The 14,016-nt window shown below is 34.9% G+C and overlaps 1 pseudogene; it reads left to right on the top strand.

Moving 5' to 3' along the window:
* The first annotated feature begins 5,616 nt into the window (after positions 1-5,616).
* LOC111376936 lies at positions 5,617-13,631 on the top strand (annotated as a pseudogene).
* Positions 13,632-14,016: the final 385 nt, after the last annotated feature.

Here is a 14,016-nt window from a genome sequence, read left to right as displayed (position 1 = left end):
TAGCCGTCCAATCTGTGTATAATCTGGGTGCATTTCTTAGTGGAGGAGTTTTTCCTATTTAACTATAGACTACATAATTGGAATTTACTATAGTTCTGTGGACCATTCATTTCAAGACCAATTTGATGTTTATTATTTAACTTTGGTTTGAAATTTTCTGCATCATTTAGCGCAAGATATCATTTAGTGCCCAATTATGATTTATAGCAGTATGTTTTATAAGTCCACTAATTATGTACTGATTAAAGATGGTGATATATGCATGGCTAATTATGGTATTGGACTTTGAATTATGGATTAAATTAAGTCATAGTTTAATTACCTATCCTCGTGTTTTGTTTATGTAATTGATGTTCGATTGATGTTGTTTGTTAGTCACCAAAGTGGCCAAACATTATGGTATTTCGAACACTAAATTACATAATTTATTTGTCAATTACTCTTGATAGTTTGATGCTTATAAATGAAAATGACTTTATTATTGGTGTTAAGAGTATATTGACGTTTATATATTATAAAATTATTATGGATCGCCCAAAGGTTGATCAGTTAATTTTATTAATCTTGAACATGATCGTGGCTAATTGATTTACTTGGTCGGATGTGTTTTGTATATCCAAAAATATCATACATGTTTGATTAGAGTATATTTAATTACCAATTAAGTGAAATTAAATTAGCATCATTATATTTATTATGATGGTATAACGTAATATCACCCAAAGGAGAATTACGCTATACATTTATTGTTATCTGAATCTGAAATTAAAAATCAAAGTATTAATGTTAGAGCATTTAATATTTTGAAGTATTTGTTCCTATTTCTCTACATTTGCATGCTTCATCTGTACCACTGTTCAATGGGCTCAATTTCTCTGACTGGTGTGAACAAGTTCAGTTCAACTTAGGTGTTTTGGACTTGGACTTGGCACTTCAAGTTGAGAAACCTACTGATCTTACTGATAAGAGCAGTGCTAATGAAATATCTGTCCATAAAGCTTGGGAAAGGTCAAACAGATTAAGCTTAATGTTTATGCGGACGACCTTAGCAAAGAATATCAAGGCTAATATCCCTAAAACTGAGAATGCTAAAAAATATATGAAGTTTGTGGAAGAACGTTTCCAAAGAGCGGATAAAGCACTTGCTGGCACACTGATGGGTACCTTAACTACCATGAAATTTGGTGGTTCTCGTACAATCACTGAAATGAGTAACATTGCAGCAAGACTTAAGACTCTTGGGATGACTGTGGATGAGAACTTTCTGGTACAATTTATCATCAACTCCTTGCCTCCCGATTACGGTCCATTCCATATGAACTATAATACATTAAAGGATAAATGGAATGTGAATGAATTTTACAGTATGCTCGTTCAAGAGGAGACAAGGCTTAAGAATCAAGGAACTCATTTTGTTCATCTCGTAAGTCATCAAGGAGCTAGAAAGAAATATAAGAAAAGATCTGGAAAAGGCATTAAGCAAGGACCACTAAAGATAAATGAGTCTTCTGCCCAAATCCACAATAATGAACACAAGAAGGATACGTGTCATTTCTGTCGCAAACCTGGGCATCATAAAAAGGACTGGCTGAAACGTAAGGCATGGTTCGAAAGTAAAGGTAAGATTATTTCTTATGTATGTTTCGAATCTAATTTGACAGAAGTTCCTTCTAATACTTGGTGGATTGATTCCGGATGTACCACTCATATTACTAATACAATGTAGAGATTCCTTTCAACCCAGGCCATAAATCCAAATGAAAAGTTTGTCATCATGGGAAATCAAGTCAAAGCTCAGTTGAAGCTATTGAAACTTATCGTTTGATTTTAGATACTGGACATCATTTAGATTTATTTCAGACTCTTTATGTACCTTCTATTTCTCGTAGTTTAGTTTCCTTATCGAAACTTGATTCTGTTGGATATTTCTTTGATGGTGGAAATGGATGTTTAAATTTGTTAAAACAAAATCATCTTATCGGTTCCGCTATTCTTTGTGATGGCTTATATAAATTAAAACTTGATAACCTCTTTGTCGAGACTCTTTTGACCTTGCATCATAATATTGGTACTAAACGTGGTTTACTGAATGAACGATCTACTAACTTGTGGCATAAATGTTTGTGTCACATATCCAAGGAAAGGATAGAAAGATTAGTAAAGAATGAAATCCTTCCTGACTTGGATTTTAGTGATCTTGAAACTTGTGTGGATTGTATTAAGGATAAACAAACCAAACACACAAAGAAAGAAGCCACAAGAAGCACACAGCTTCTTGAGATAATACATACTGATATATGTGGGCCTTTTGATGTTCCATCATTTGGTGGGGAAAAGTATTTTATCACCTTTATCGGTGATTTTTCACGTTATGGTTATGTCTATCTACTACATGAAAAGTTTCAAGTTGTAAATACTTTAGAGATTTTTGTCAATGAAGTTGAACGGCAATTAGACAAAAAGGTGAAAATTATTAGATTTGATAGAGGTGGTGAATATTATGGAAAGTATGATGAAACTGGACAACACCTAGGTCCATTTGCTAAATTTCTTGAAAGACATGGCATATGTTCTCAATACACTATGTCAGGCACACCACAACGAAATGGTGTGGCTGAAAGGCGTAATCATACTCTAATAGAAATGGTTAGGTGTATGTTATGCAATTCCTCTTTACCCATATCTTTGTGGATGTTTGCATTAAAAACTGTTATGTATCTACAAAACAGGGTTCCTAGTAAGGCAGTTCCAAAGACTCATTTTGAACTGTGGACGGGAAGGAAACCCAGTTTAAGGCACCTGCATATTTGGGGTTGCCTAGCAGAAGCAAGAATTTATAATCCACATGAAAAGAAACTGGACTCAAGAACAATCAGTGGATTTTTCATTGGTTATCTAGAAAAATCAAAAGATTATAGATTTTATTGTCCTAACCATAGTACTAGAATTGTTGAAACTGGAAATGCTAGGTTTATTGAGAATGATGAAGTTAGTGGGAGTTTTGAACAACGAAATGTGGAAATACAAGAAGTTAGAGTTCAAGTGTTTCTACCCTCAACTTCTTCTAATGTTGTTGTTCCTCAAATTGTTGAACGACATGACAAGTTACCCGAACAACAAATAAATGATCAAACACCTCACAATGAAGTTGCCACCGATGAACTTGCATTAAATGAACCACAAGAAATAACATTAAGAAGGTCACAAAGACAACATAGACCTGCTATTTCTGATGATTATGTGGTTTACCTGCAAGAGTCTGAATTTGACTTGGGAATTGTTGATGATGATTCAATTTTATTTTCACAGGCCATTGAGAGCGCTAATTCTGATAAGTGGTTAGACGTTATGAAAGATGAGTTGAAATCTATGGAACATAATGAAGTCTGGGATCTCGTTGAATTACCAGAATCATGTAAAAGAGTTTGGTGTAAATGGGTCTTTAAGACCAAGCGCGACTCTAATGGTAATATCGAACGACATAAAGCTAGACTTGTTACCAAAGGTTTTACTTAGAAAAGTGGCATTGATTATAAGGAGACATTTTCACTAGTCTCTAAGAAAAACTCACTCAGAATTATAATGCTTTAGTAGCTTATTATGACTTAGAACTACATTAAATGGATGTGAAAACCGTCTTTCTCAATGGAAATGTAGATGAAGAAGTTTATATGGATCAGCCTGAAGGTTTTTCAATTAAAGGAAAGGAACACATGGTATGTAAGTTAAAGAAATCAATATATGGACTTAAACAGGCTTCCCGTCAATGGTATCTTAAGTTCAACGAATCCATTACTTCCTTTGGATTTAAGGAAAACGTCGTTGATCGATGTATATATTTGAAGGTTAGTGGAGCAAGTTTATATTTCTGATTCTGTACGTTGATGATATCTTGCTAGCTACTAATGATTTTGGTCTATTATACGAGACTAAGAAATTTCTCTTTAAATATTTTGAAATGAAAGACATGGGAGAGGCAACCTATGTGATTGGAATTGAAATATTCCGTGATAGGTCACAAGGACTGTTAGGGTTATCTCAGAAAGCATTTATCAATAAAGTTTTAGAGACATTTAATATGAAAAATTGTTCAGCGAGTGTTGTTCCAATTCAGAAAGGAGACAAGTTTAGTCTCATGCAATGTCCTAAAAACGAATTCGAACGTAAACAAATGACAGCTATTCCTTATGCATCTCTTGTTGGGAGCTTAATGTATGCTCAGACTTGCACCAGGCCAGACATCAGTTTTGCTGTTGGAATGCTGGGCAGGTATCAAAGTAACCTGGGACTTGATCATTGGAAAGCTGCAAAGAAAGTATTGAGATACTTGCAAGGAACGAAAAATCACATGCTCACTTATAGGAGATCTGATAACTTGGAGGTCATTGGATATTCAGATTCGGACTTTGCTGGATGTGTGGATACTAGAAAGTCCACATTTGGCTATTTGTTCCTCTTAGCTAGACGGGCTATATCATGGAAAAGTGCGAAGCAGTCAATCATCGCTGCATTCACTATGAAGCCGAGTTTGTGGCATGCTTTGAGGCCACAGTTCAAGGAAATTGGTTGCGGAACTTTATTTCAGGACTTGGGATCGTCGACAGTATAACCAAGCCGCTGAAACTTTATTGTAATAATTCTGCAGCGGTCTTCTTTTCAAAGAACGACAAGTACTCTAAAGGTGCTAAGCACATGGAATTGAAGTACTTTGCCGTTAAAGAAGAAGTTCAAAAACAAAGGGTGTCAATCGAGTATATTAGCACCATTCTTATGATTGCAGATCTATTAACAAAATGATTGCCACCAAAGACATTCAATGAACATGTCAAAAGGATGGGCATTATTGAAAATTATCATTGACATTATGATGCAATTTATGATACTTATGTATTGACATTTTGAACTCATTTATGTACTGTTTTTTACAAAATATTATTCTTGTCATGACTGTTGGTACATGTATGTGAATGGATTATGTGAATGTTGACAGGGATAGTTTTTTCGAAGACATTATTGTAATGCAATTATCGAACTTCTCATTATATATCATGTTGGATAGGGACTAATACTGTAGTACATGGAAGGAATTATACTTATATGATGGTGTAAACCACCATGACTCTTATTAGTCTTTACTTAAGAATGATATATTAAGTGGCCAATGTATGATGGATTTTAGCTAATGATATGCACATTATGTTAAATACCACATAACAAAACAATATTACACGGGTCAAGTGGGAGAATGTAAAACCAATTATTTGTTGCCCATGTAATATTAAAGAATTAATTAAAGGTGGTTACTATTACTAAAATCTTGTTGGCCCAATTGAGAAGTGACAATTTTATAATTGTCTACTTTGATGGAAAGTGGAGAGTTTTATGGCACATAGGAGATTGCCTCTCTCTGTCTATAAATGTGAATGAAACCCATCAATTAATTCATCCAATCAAAGAGAGGAAAAGTAAGAGAACGATTTCTTTAATTTAACAGTTTATTATTTTGCAGATCTAAAATTCTCAATTATTGTCATGGATCAAGATATATTTCTTGATCAAATTGCTCATATTTGAAAATCATAGAATTCTAAGATCTTGGCATTAAAGTTAAATTAATGGCTTACATCCAATTCCCAAACAATTCAACCACCAAATCCCTCCTCTACACCCATTTACCCCACCATCGACCCTGTTGAGAACCTCTTCCCTCACAACTACGAAACTTACCCACCTTCACCAACCGCCCCTCCCGAATCCATTGAGGCTTACCTCACAATCCCCGGTGCAATCCTCGATATGATTGACCAGCATTACTCCGTCGAGCTCGCCTCCGGCGAACTCCAAATCATTCTCCTTCGCCAGGGGGATAACACCGTCGCTGCCCTTGCGCTTGTCGCAGATAAGACCCAATGGCCCTTGACGAAAGACCTTGCTGCTGTCAAGCTTGACCAATCCGATTACTTCTTCTCCTTCCAACCCCCTAAAGAAGCTGAAGATTCTGACTCCAGCGATGATGACGAAAGAGAGGAAAAGAAGAAGAATAAAAATGATGAAAAGGAAAAGGTGAATACGGAAACTGAGGTGTTAAATTATGGGTTGACGATAGTGTCTAAAGGACAGGAAGGGTTGTTAAAGGAGTGGATAGGATTTTGGAGACATACAGTAACTTTTCGGTTCGAAAGGTGGAGAAAGATGTGCTAGCAGAGGCTGGGGCAGTGACGAGGGAGGTCACAGCAAGGCAGTTGAATACAGACAAGAAGAAGATGGAGGCAGTGCGCAACCTATTGGACGACGCTGGCTCCTAATGTGAAGGGATACAGTGGGATGGCAGCAAGGCTGATAGCGGCAGGTTCAGGCCATTTGGTTAAGGGAATTCTGTGGTGTGGAGATGTGATTGTGGATCGGTTGAAATCTGGGAATGAGATGCTTAAGCAAAGGATAAATCCAGGAAATAATTCAGAGATTGATCCTAAGACCTTGGAGAGAATCAAGAGGTTTTATGGTTCTTTTGTCTGGTTATTCATTTGATTAGTATTTCTGCATATTTGATTTAGATTTTCTGTTTGTTTACTTGTCTCTTACCTATGGCCTACATGGGATTGTCAGCTGTGTATGTTTGCTCTAAAAACATGATTCTTTTACCTTAAATATGATTTATTAATGACCTAATGACTTGTACCTAATGCATTTGCATAATCGTAGTTATTTTCTTTAGGGTTAAGAGGGTGACAAAGATGACCGAGAAAGTAGCAGTCGGGGTACTTTCTGGAGTTGTGAAGGTTTCAGAATTCTTTACTGGTTCTGTTGCAAATTCTAAAGTAGGAAAGAAGTTTTTTGGTCTCCTGCCAAGAGAAATTGTCCTTGCATCTCTTGATGGATTTAGTACGTGAAACTTCCCTATCACTTTTATTTTTTTTAAGCCCCATTATTTTTGAAAAATGTACTTTGGAATAGTAGATTGATGGAGAATGTGTGGTTAAAAATAAAAGAAAAGTTTTTCATTTGCGTGTAATATTATTTTAATGAAAAATGTATAGTTAAAAATAAGAGAGAGAAATGTGGGTTCCCTCGTCACTGCAAAAGGTTTAGCTGGAATTGAGTTTGGCTGATATGTTTAGTTTGGAAGTTTACAGTTTTTTTTTTTTTTTTTTCAATGTGTTAATCTCTTAGAAAGAAAAAATTGATCGCCAGTTTCTAAAATGACTTAAAATAGCAAATTTTAGTCACTTTACTTAAGCTGGTTTAAAATAATTGTTCGATGGGTCACGAATGTAGCCTTTTTTAACAACTTGTTTCCCATCTTACATAATGGAAAATATCTCAATCTCCTGTTGACAATATGGGGTTCTTATTCAGTTTTATCATTTCCTGTATGATGTTTACTTGTTGGTCATGGCTTTATGCATCCTTTTGGTGTGTATCGGACAGGAGAAATTTCACACTAATTGGTGTGATTGAGATTATGTAAATGAATGACCATGTGGTTAGAACTTGATTTAGTTTGATTGTTTGGTTATTCATTGCGAGTTATACGAACTTGCTCCTTACTTCTATCACTCTAGTTAACATGTATGCTTTTGCTAACAGGCAAAATTTGTGATGCTGTTGAAGTAGCTGGAAAGAATGTGATGTCAACCTCTTCTGCTGTGACGACTGGACTTGTCTCTCACAGGTGACATTGCCATCTATGATCTCAAGCACGCACAAGTGGAACAGGAGGCAACTGATAAAATAGGTAATTTCATGGTTGATCTGATGGGTAGAAGTTGTGATAAAATATCACTTTTTCACGTAGATAAACAAACTTTCACAAATCTCACAACATATATTTCATACAATAGAGCTATTTTCTCTCAACAACTCTCTTATACAAACATAGAATTTTCTCTTCTACCCGATAGTTTAAACTACATCTCAATACACCTATTTATAGGAAAAACTAAGAAGTGTTCAAGATGATCAAGTAACTCCTTAACCTTCTTTAGTAGAAAAAGTCAATTGAGGCAAGTAACTTTATCACATATCCTTTGATAGAAGGAGAGTTCAAATTGCTCAAGTAACTTTCACCTTCATTAGAAGAAGAATTCAAAATGGTTACGTAACTTCTTTAAAATCTCTCGCCCAATGACGAGCTTTTCCTTCACCGTCTTAAATTCTTCTATCCAATAAAATGCTTTTGCTTAATCAAGTAGAATTTTGACTAAGTCATATCTTCATCTTCATAGCTTCTTGATGATTTTGAACTTTTTCGTATTTCTAGAATTTCATTGGTCAAGTTTACACTATTTTCAACATCCCCCCTTAAACTTGACCATCCCAAGCATAAATTTCTGTCTGACAAACACATCATGCTTAAGTGGCTTGGTAAAAATATCTGCTACTTGATCATTTGTTCTGTATGGTAGTAGCTCCACTTCTTTTATCTTTATGTGTTCCCCAAATAAAATGAAAACGTGTATCTATATGTTTGCTTCTTTTATGATGGACTGGATTCTTTGCAAGTGCAATGGCTGATCGGTTATCAATATAAATCTCAATTGAATTTTCTTGAGGGAATCCCAAATATGTCAGCATATTGCACAACCAAATAGCATGACATACAGCTGAACTTGCAGCAACATACTTAGCTTCACAGTTGGATAAAGTAACAATTGGTTGCTTTTTCGATGACCACGTGAATGCAGTTTCTCCAATAAAAAATACGAATCTAAATGTACTTTTTCTTTCATCTATATCTCTTCCCCAATCACTATCTGAGTAACCAATGAGCTTAAAATCATTAGTGGATGTATAAAGTAAGCCTTCATTTAATGTACTTTTAAGATAGCGGAGTATTCTTTTTACTGCATTTAGATGGGACTGATCTGGTATCTCCATGTATCTGCTGATCAATCCTACGCCATCTATTATATCTGGTCTAGTGCATGTTAGATATCTAAGACTTCCAACCAAGCTTTTGAAATATGTAGGATCAACATCACCATCTTCATTTTTTCGAAATTCCAGTCCAGTTTCAACCGGAGTGATAATCGGATTACACTTCTCCATTCCAAATTTCTTTAAAATATCTGTTGCGTAGGCACTTTGAGAGATAAAAATACCATCTTCTTGTTGCTTAACTTCAATCCCAAGAAAGTGCGCCATCAATCCAATAACAGTCATCTCAAATTCTTTCATCATATTTTCTTTGAAGGCTTCAAACATGGATGGATTGTTGCTTGTAAATATCAAATCATCCACATATAAACAGATAAATAATATACCTCCATCTTGTTCTCGTTTTACATATACTGCATGTTCATACGGACATTACATAAACTCATTCTTTTTAAAGTAATTGTCAATACAGGTCTTCCCTGCTCAGGGGCTTGCTTGAGTCCATAAAGAGCTTTTTTCAATTTATAAACTGTATTCAGCTGATCCTTTCATACGTATCCAGTTGCTTGCTTGACATATATGTCTTCTTCAAGATATCCATTTAGGAATGTTGTCTTGACATCAAGCTTATAAATTTTCCATCTGTGTTGTGCAACCAGTGAAATCAACAATCGAATTGTCTCCATGTATGCAACTAGTGCAAATATTTCTCCATAGTCAATTCCTGCTTTTTGAGAGTAATATTGTGCAAACAACCTTGCTTTATACCTCTGAATTTCACCTTGTATATTCTTTTTAATTTTGTACGACCATTTTACTCCAATGACCTTTTTTCCTTCAGGTAACTCAGTGAGCTTCCATCTGTTGTTCTTCTCAGTAGAATTAATTTCTTCATCTATTACTTTCTGTCATCTTTTATCTGTTGAAGCTTCTTCAAAAGAAACTGGTTTACTGTTAGCTAATAAACAAAACAATTCATATTGTTCACCTTATTGTTCAGTAGCATCATAAATATCCCTCAAGCTTCTCATCTTTCTTGGCCCTTCTTCAGAGGATGATTCTGATGAATCTTCTGATGTTGTGGGTAAGCTAGATACAGTTGTTTGTGTGTTGCTTGCTCCACCGTTTGGTGGTTGAAATTCTTCTTGCTCAAGAATTAAATGAACTTTCTCAACGTCTTAAGCATTCTCCCAATTCCAAGCTTTATCTTCTTCAAAGATTATGTCTCGACTCATGATAATATCTTTTGTAATGGGATTGTATAACTTGTATCCCATTATCCTATCACCATAGCTAATAAAGATACATTTCTGCCCTTTGTCATCAAGTTTAGTTCTTCTTGCTTCTGGGATCTTTACATAAGCTATAAATCCAAACACTCGAAGGTGATTTGCACTAGGCTTATATGTACTCCAAGCCTCTTCAGGTGTTACTCCATAAACATTCTTGGTAGGACACCGATTCAATAAATATACTGCAATTGAAACTGCTTCAGCCCAAAATCCTTTAGGTAATTTCTTATCTTTTCACATACTTCTCGCCATATCAAGAATTGTACGGTTCTTTCGTTCAGCTACGCCATTCAATTGGGGAGTATAAGCTGGTATGAACTGTTGTCTGATGCCATTCAAATTACAAAAGCTTTTAAATGCATCAGAAGTATATTCTCCTCCCTGATCTGATTGCAATATCTTTATGTGATAGCCACTTTGTTTTTCAACACTGGACTTGAATTCTTTAAATACATTCAACACCTCTGACTTTTTCTTGAGAAAGTATACCTATATCTTTCTACAATGGTCATCGATAAACGTAAGAAAGTACCTGTTTTGTCCGTTTGATATTGGCTTCAACGGACCACATATATTTGTATGGACCAACTCCAGTGGCTTCTTTGCTCTCCAACTTGTCTCCCTTGCAAAATTTGTTCTTGCATGCTTACCAAGAACACAGCTTTCACAAACTTCATTCGGATGATCAATATTTGGCAACCACTTCAACATCTTTTTCTTTGACAATAATCTTAATCCTTCAAAATTTAAATGTCCAAATCTCAAGTGCCACAACCAATTCTTATCATTTATAATGACACTTAAACATTTTGGTGAGTCATAAGAAATGTTTAAAGCAAACACTCTATTTTTAGACATTCGTACTTGGGATATTGGATATCCACGATCATCTTTGATTATCAGGCGGAGTCTTTTAGACTAATGTCATATCCCTCTTCTAGGAGCTGTCCTAGAATTAATAAATTATGCTTGATATCTGGCACATAATAAACATCAGTAATATAACTGTGACCACCATTATTGAGCTTGATTAAAATGTTACCTTTTCCTTTTACTTGGAGAGGTCTCCAAAATAGACATAACCATGCGGAGTTTCATCAAGCTCCATGAATATATGTTTTTTCCCACACATATGATTACTTGCTCTTATATCTAAAAACCATATATTTCCATTATCTGTTGTTGTATGATGAGCGATCAATATCAGTGATTTTGACTAACTTGTATCACCAAAGTTGGTATTTTCGCCGACTTCAACTTCGGCAATTTTTGAATGACATTCGTTGCTATAATGTCCATACTTATGACAATTATAACACTGGACGTTCCTTTTGTCACCAATTTGATGATTAAAACCATTTCTACATCTTTCTTGACCTCTTCTTTGTCCTCTACCTTGACATCTATATTGTCATCTTCCTCTTTGATAAAATTGTTGTTGAATTTCATGTCCACTGTTGATGTTAAATCTTCCTCCTCTTCCTCTATTATTAAAACATCATCCTCTTTGAAATCAACCCCTCCCTCGACGTGGTCGTGAATTTCTTTAATCTCCTTTATTTTCTTGAAGAGAAAGTTTTGATTGCAATGCTTGATCAAGAGATTTTGATGAAGTTTTTATTTTCGTGGATCTCTAGAGAAGCCAATAGTTTATCGATAGTCATAGTGCTGAGGTCTTTAGATTCCTCAATTGCTATGACTACATTATCAAACTTCAAATTTAAAGAACAAAGGATTTTTTCTATTACCTGTAAATTTTGGATATTTTCTCCATTGCGCTTGATATTATTCACTATAGTGAGGACTCGAGTAAAATACTCCGAGATTGACTCACTATCAAGCATCTCCAATGTTTCAAATTCACTTTTCAACATTTGTAGGCGAATTCTCATTGTCTTTTCGATACCTCGAAATGAATTTCAAAGTGCATCCCATGCTTCTCTTGCGTTTGTAATAGAAGCAATCTTCTCAAAATTTCCTTCATTTATTGTTTGATATATTAGATACAGGGCTTTTTTATCTTTCTTCCTTGCTTCCTTGAGTGCTGCCTTTTCAGCTGCACTTAATACGTCTTCATCAGCTTTAGACATACGTTATGTATAACCTTTCTCCACCATTTCCCATAGGTCTTGGGATGCTAAAAGCACCGTCATTTGTATGCTCCAATTCTCATAATTCTCCTTTGTCAGCCTTGGTAGTTGTGGCTGGAAAAAACTAGATGAGGAGGCCATATCAAAATTGAAACAAAAATTATATCACTCTCTTTTATTATAACTTGGTTCTGATACCACTGATGGGTAAAAGTTGTGTTAAAATATCACTTTTTCTCGCAGATAAACAAACTTTCAAAAATCTCACAACATATATTTCATACAATATAGCTATTTTCTCTCAACAACTGTCTTATATAAACATAGAATTCTCTCTTCTACCCGATAGTTTAAACTACATCCCAATAAACCTATTTATAGGAAAAACTAAGAAGTGTTCAAGATGATCAAATAACTCCTTAACCTTCTTTAGTAGAAGAAGTCAATTGAGGCAAGTAACTTTATCACATATCCTTTGATAGAAGGAGAGTTCAAATTGCTCAAGTAATTTTCACCTCCATTAGAAGAAGAATTCAAAATAGTTACGTAACTTCTTTAAAAACTCTCGGCCAATGACGAGCTTTTCCTTCATCGTCTCAAATTCTTCTATCCAATAAAATACTTTTGCTTAATCAAGTAGAATTTTGACTAAGTCATATCTTCATCTTCATAGCTTCTTGATGATTTTGAACTTCTTCGTATTTCTAGAATTTTATTGGTCAAGTTTACACTATTTTTAACATGATCTCCATTTCCTTTTTAATTCATCGAGCGTTATATTGATGTATCTAATTTATACAATCATGGCATGCTTGGTAAAGTAAATTGGACAACACTGGATAGTATCAACCAAGAAAAAGAAGCTACATTTTTGCCAATTGTACTTTTTAAACCCATCCAGTACTGTGTCCAAACATGCCCTTGTGGTCATGTATCTTATGCAAATTTAGAGAACTACAATTTTCATTTTGAAGGTATGGGAGAGAGGCAGCTGAGGCAACAAGCGAGGGACTGGATGCTGCCGGACATGCTGTGGGAACTGCATGGATTGTTTTTAAGATCAGGAAGGCCATCAATCCGAAAAGTGATCTAAAGCCCCCTACCCTGGCTAAATCCGCTATCAAGACCGCGTCAGCTAAAAAGAAGGGAAAAGATTCCAAGTAATGGCTTATTAGTCATAATACAATCAGTTTGCAAGGCGTTTTAATTTTCCAGATTCATTGAAATTAAAGAACCAGATAGCAATATTCTTCATTATATTTTTACCTATTGTTCTTCAAAACTATCAGCTTCTTTATTTTTGTTCAAAGCCGTTAATTGTAGTATTGCATGTAGTATTATGGGATAGCTTAAAAAAAGTTATAGCTCAAGTTCCTTGTTAATAATCTACTTCAGGAAAGCTAAAGGGTGTTGCATGGCCATTTAGAATCAAAATTCAGCTGTGTTGATATCAGGCAGTCCTTAAAGTTTTATCTTCTCAAGTTAAAAGGACATTAATTATCTGCTCATTGATGGAAAATATTGAATTTGAATAAAGAAATTATCTTCTTTTACAGTAGAAACCCAATAAATTAAGAAGTGCGAAAGGGCGATGGATCTTTAATTAGTACCAATTTTGATTTACACTCAATCGGGTCCATCAAGTATGTTTAGGTGGTATTTATAAATATTAAAAGAATATATATCCTCGCCCTTATGATTTATAAGATAGAGATACATATTTTGAAAGATCACTAATAAATTAGATGGGATATCTC

This window comes from Olea europaea, unplaced genomic scaffold (assembly GCF_002742605.1).
Source record: "Olea europaea var. sylvestris unplaced genomic scaffold, O_europaea_v1 scaffold1579, whole genome shotgun sequence".
Taxonomy (NCBI): Eukaryota; Viridiplantae; Streptophyta; class Magnoliopsida; order Lamiales; family Oleaceae; genus Olea; species Olea europaea.
This window is presented reverse-complemented; position numbering and strand designations above follow the sequence as displayed.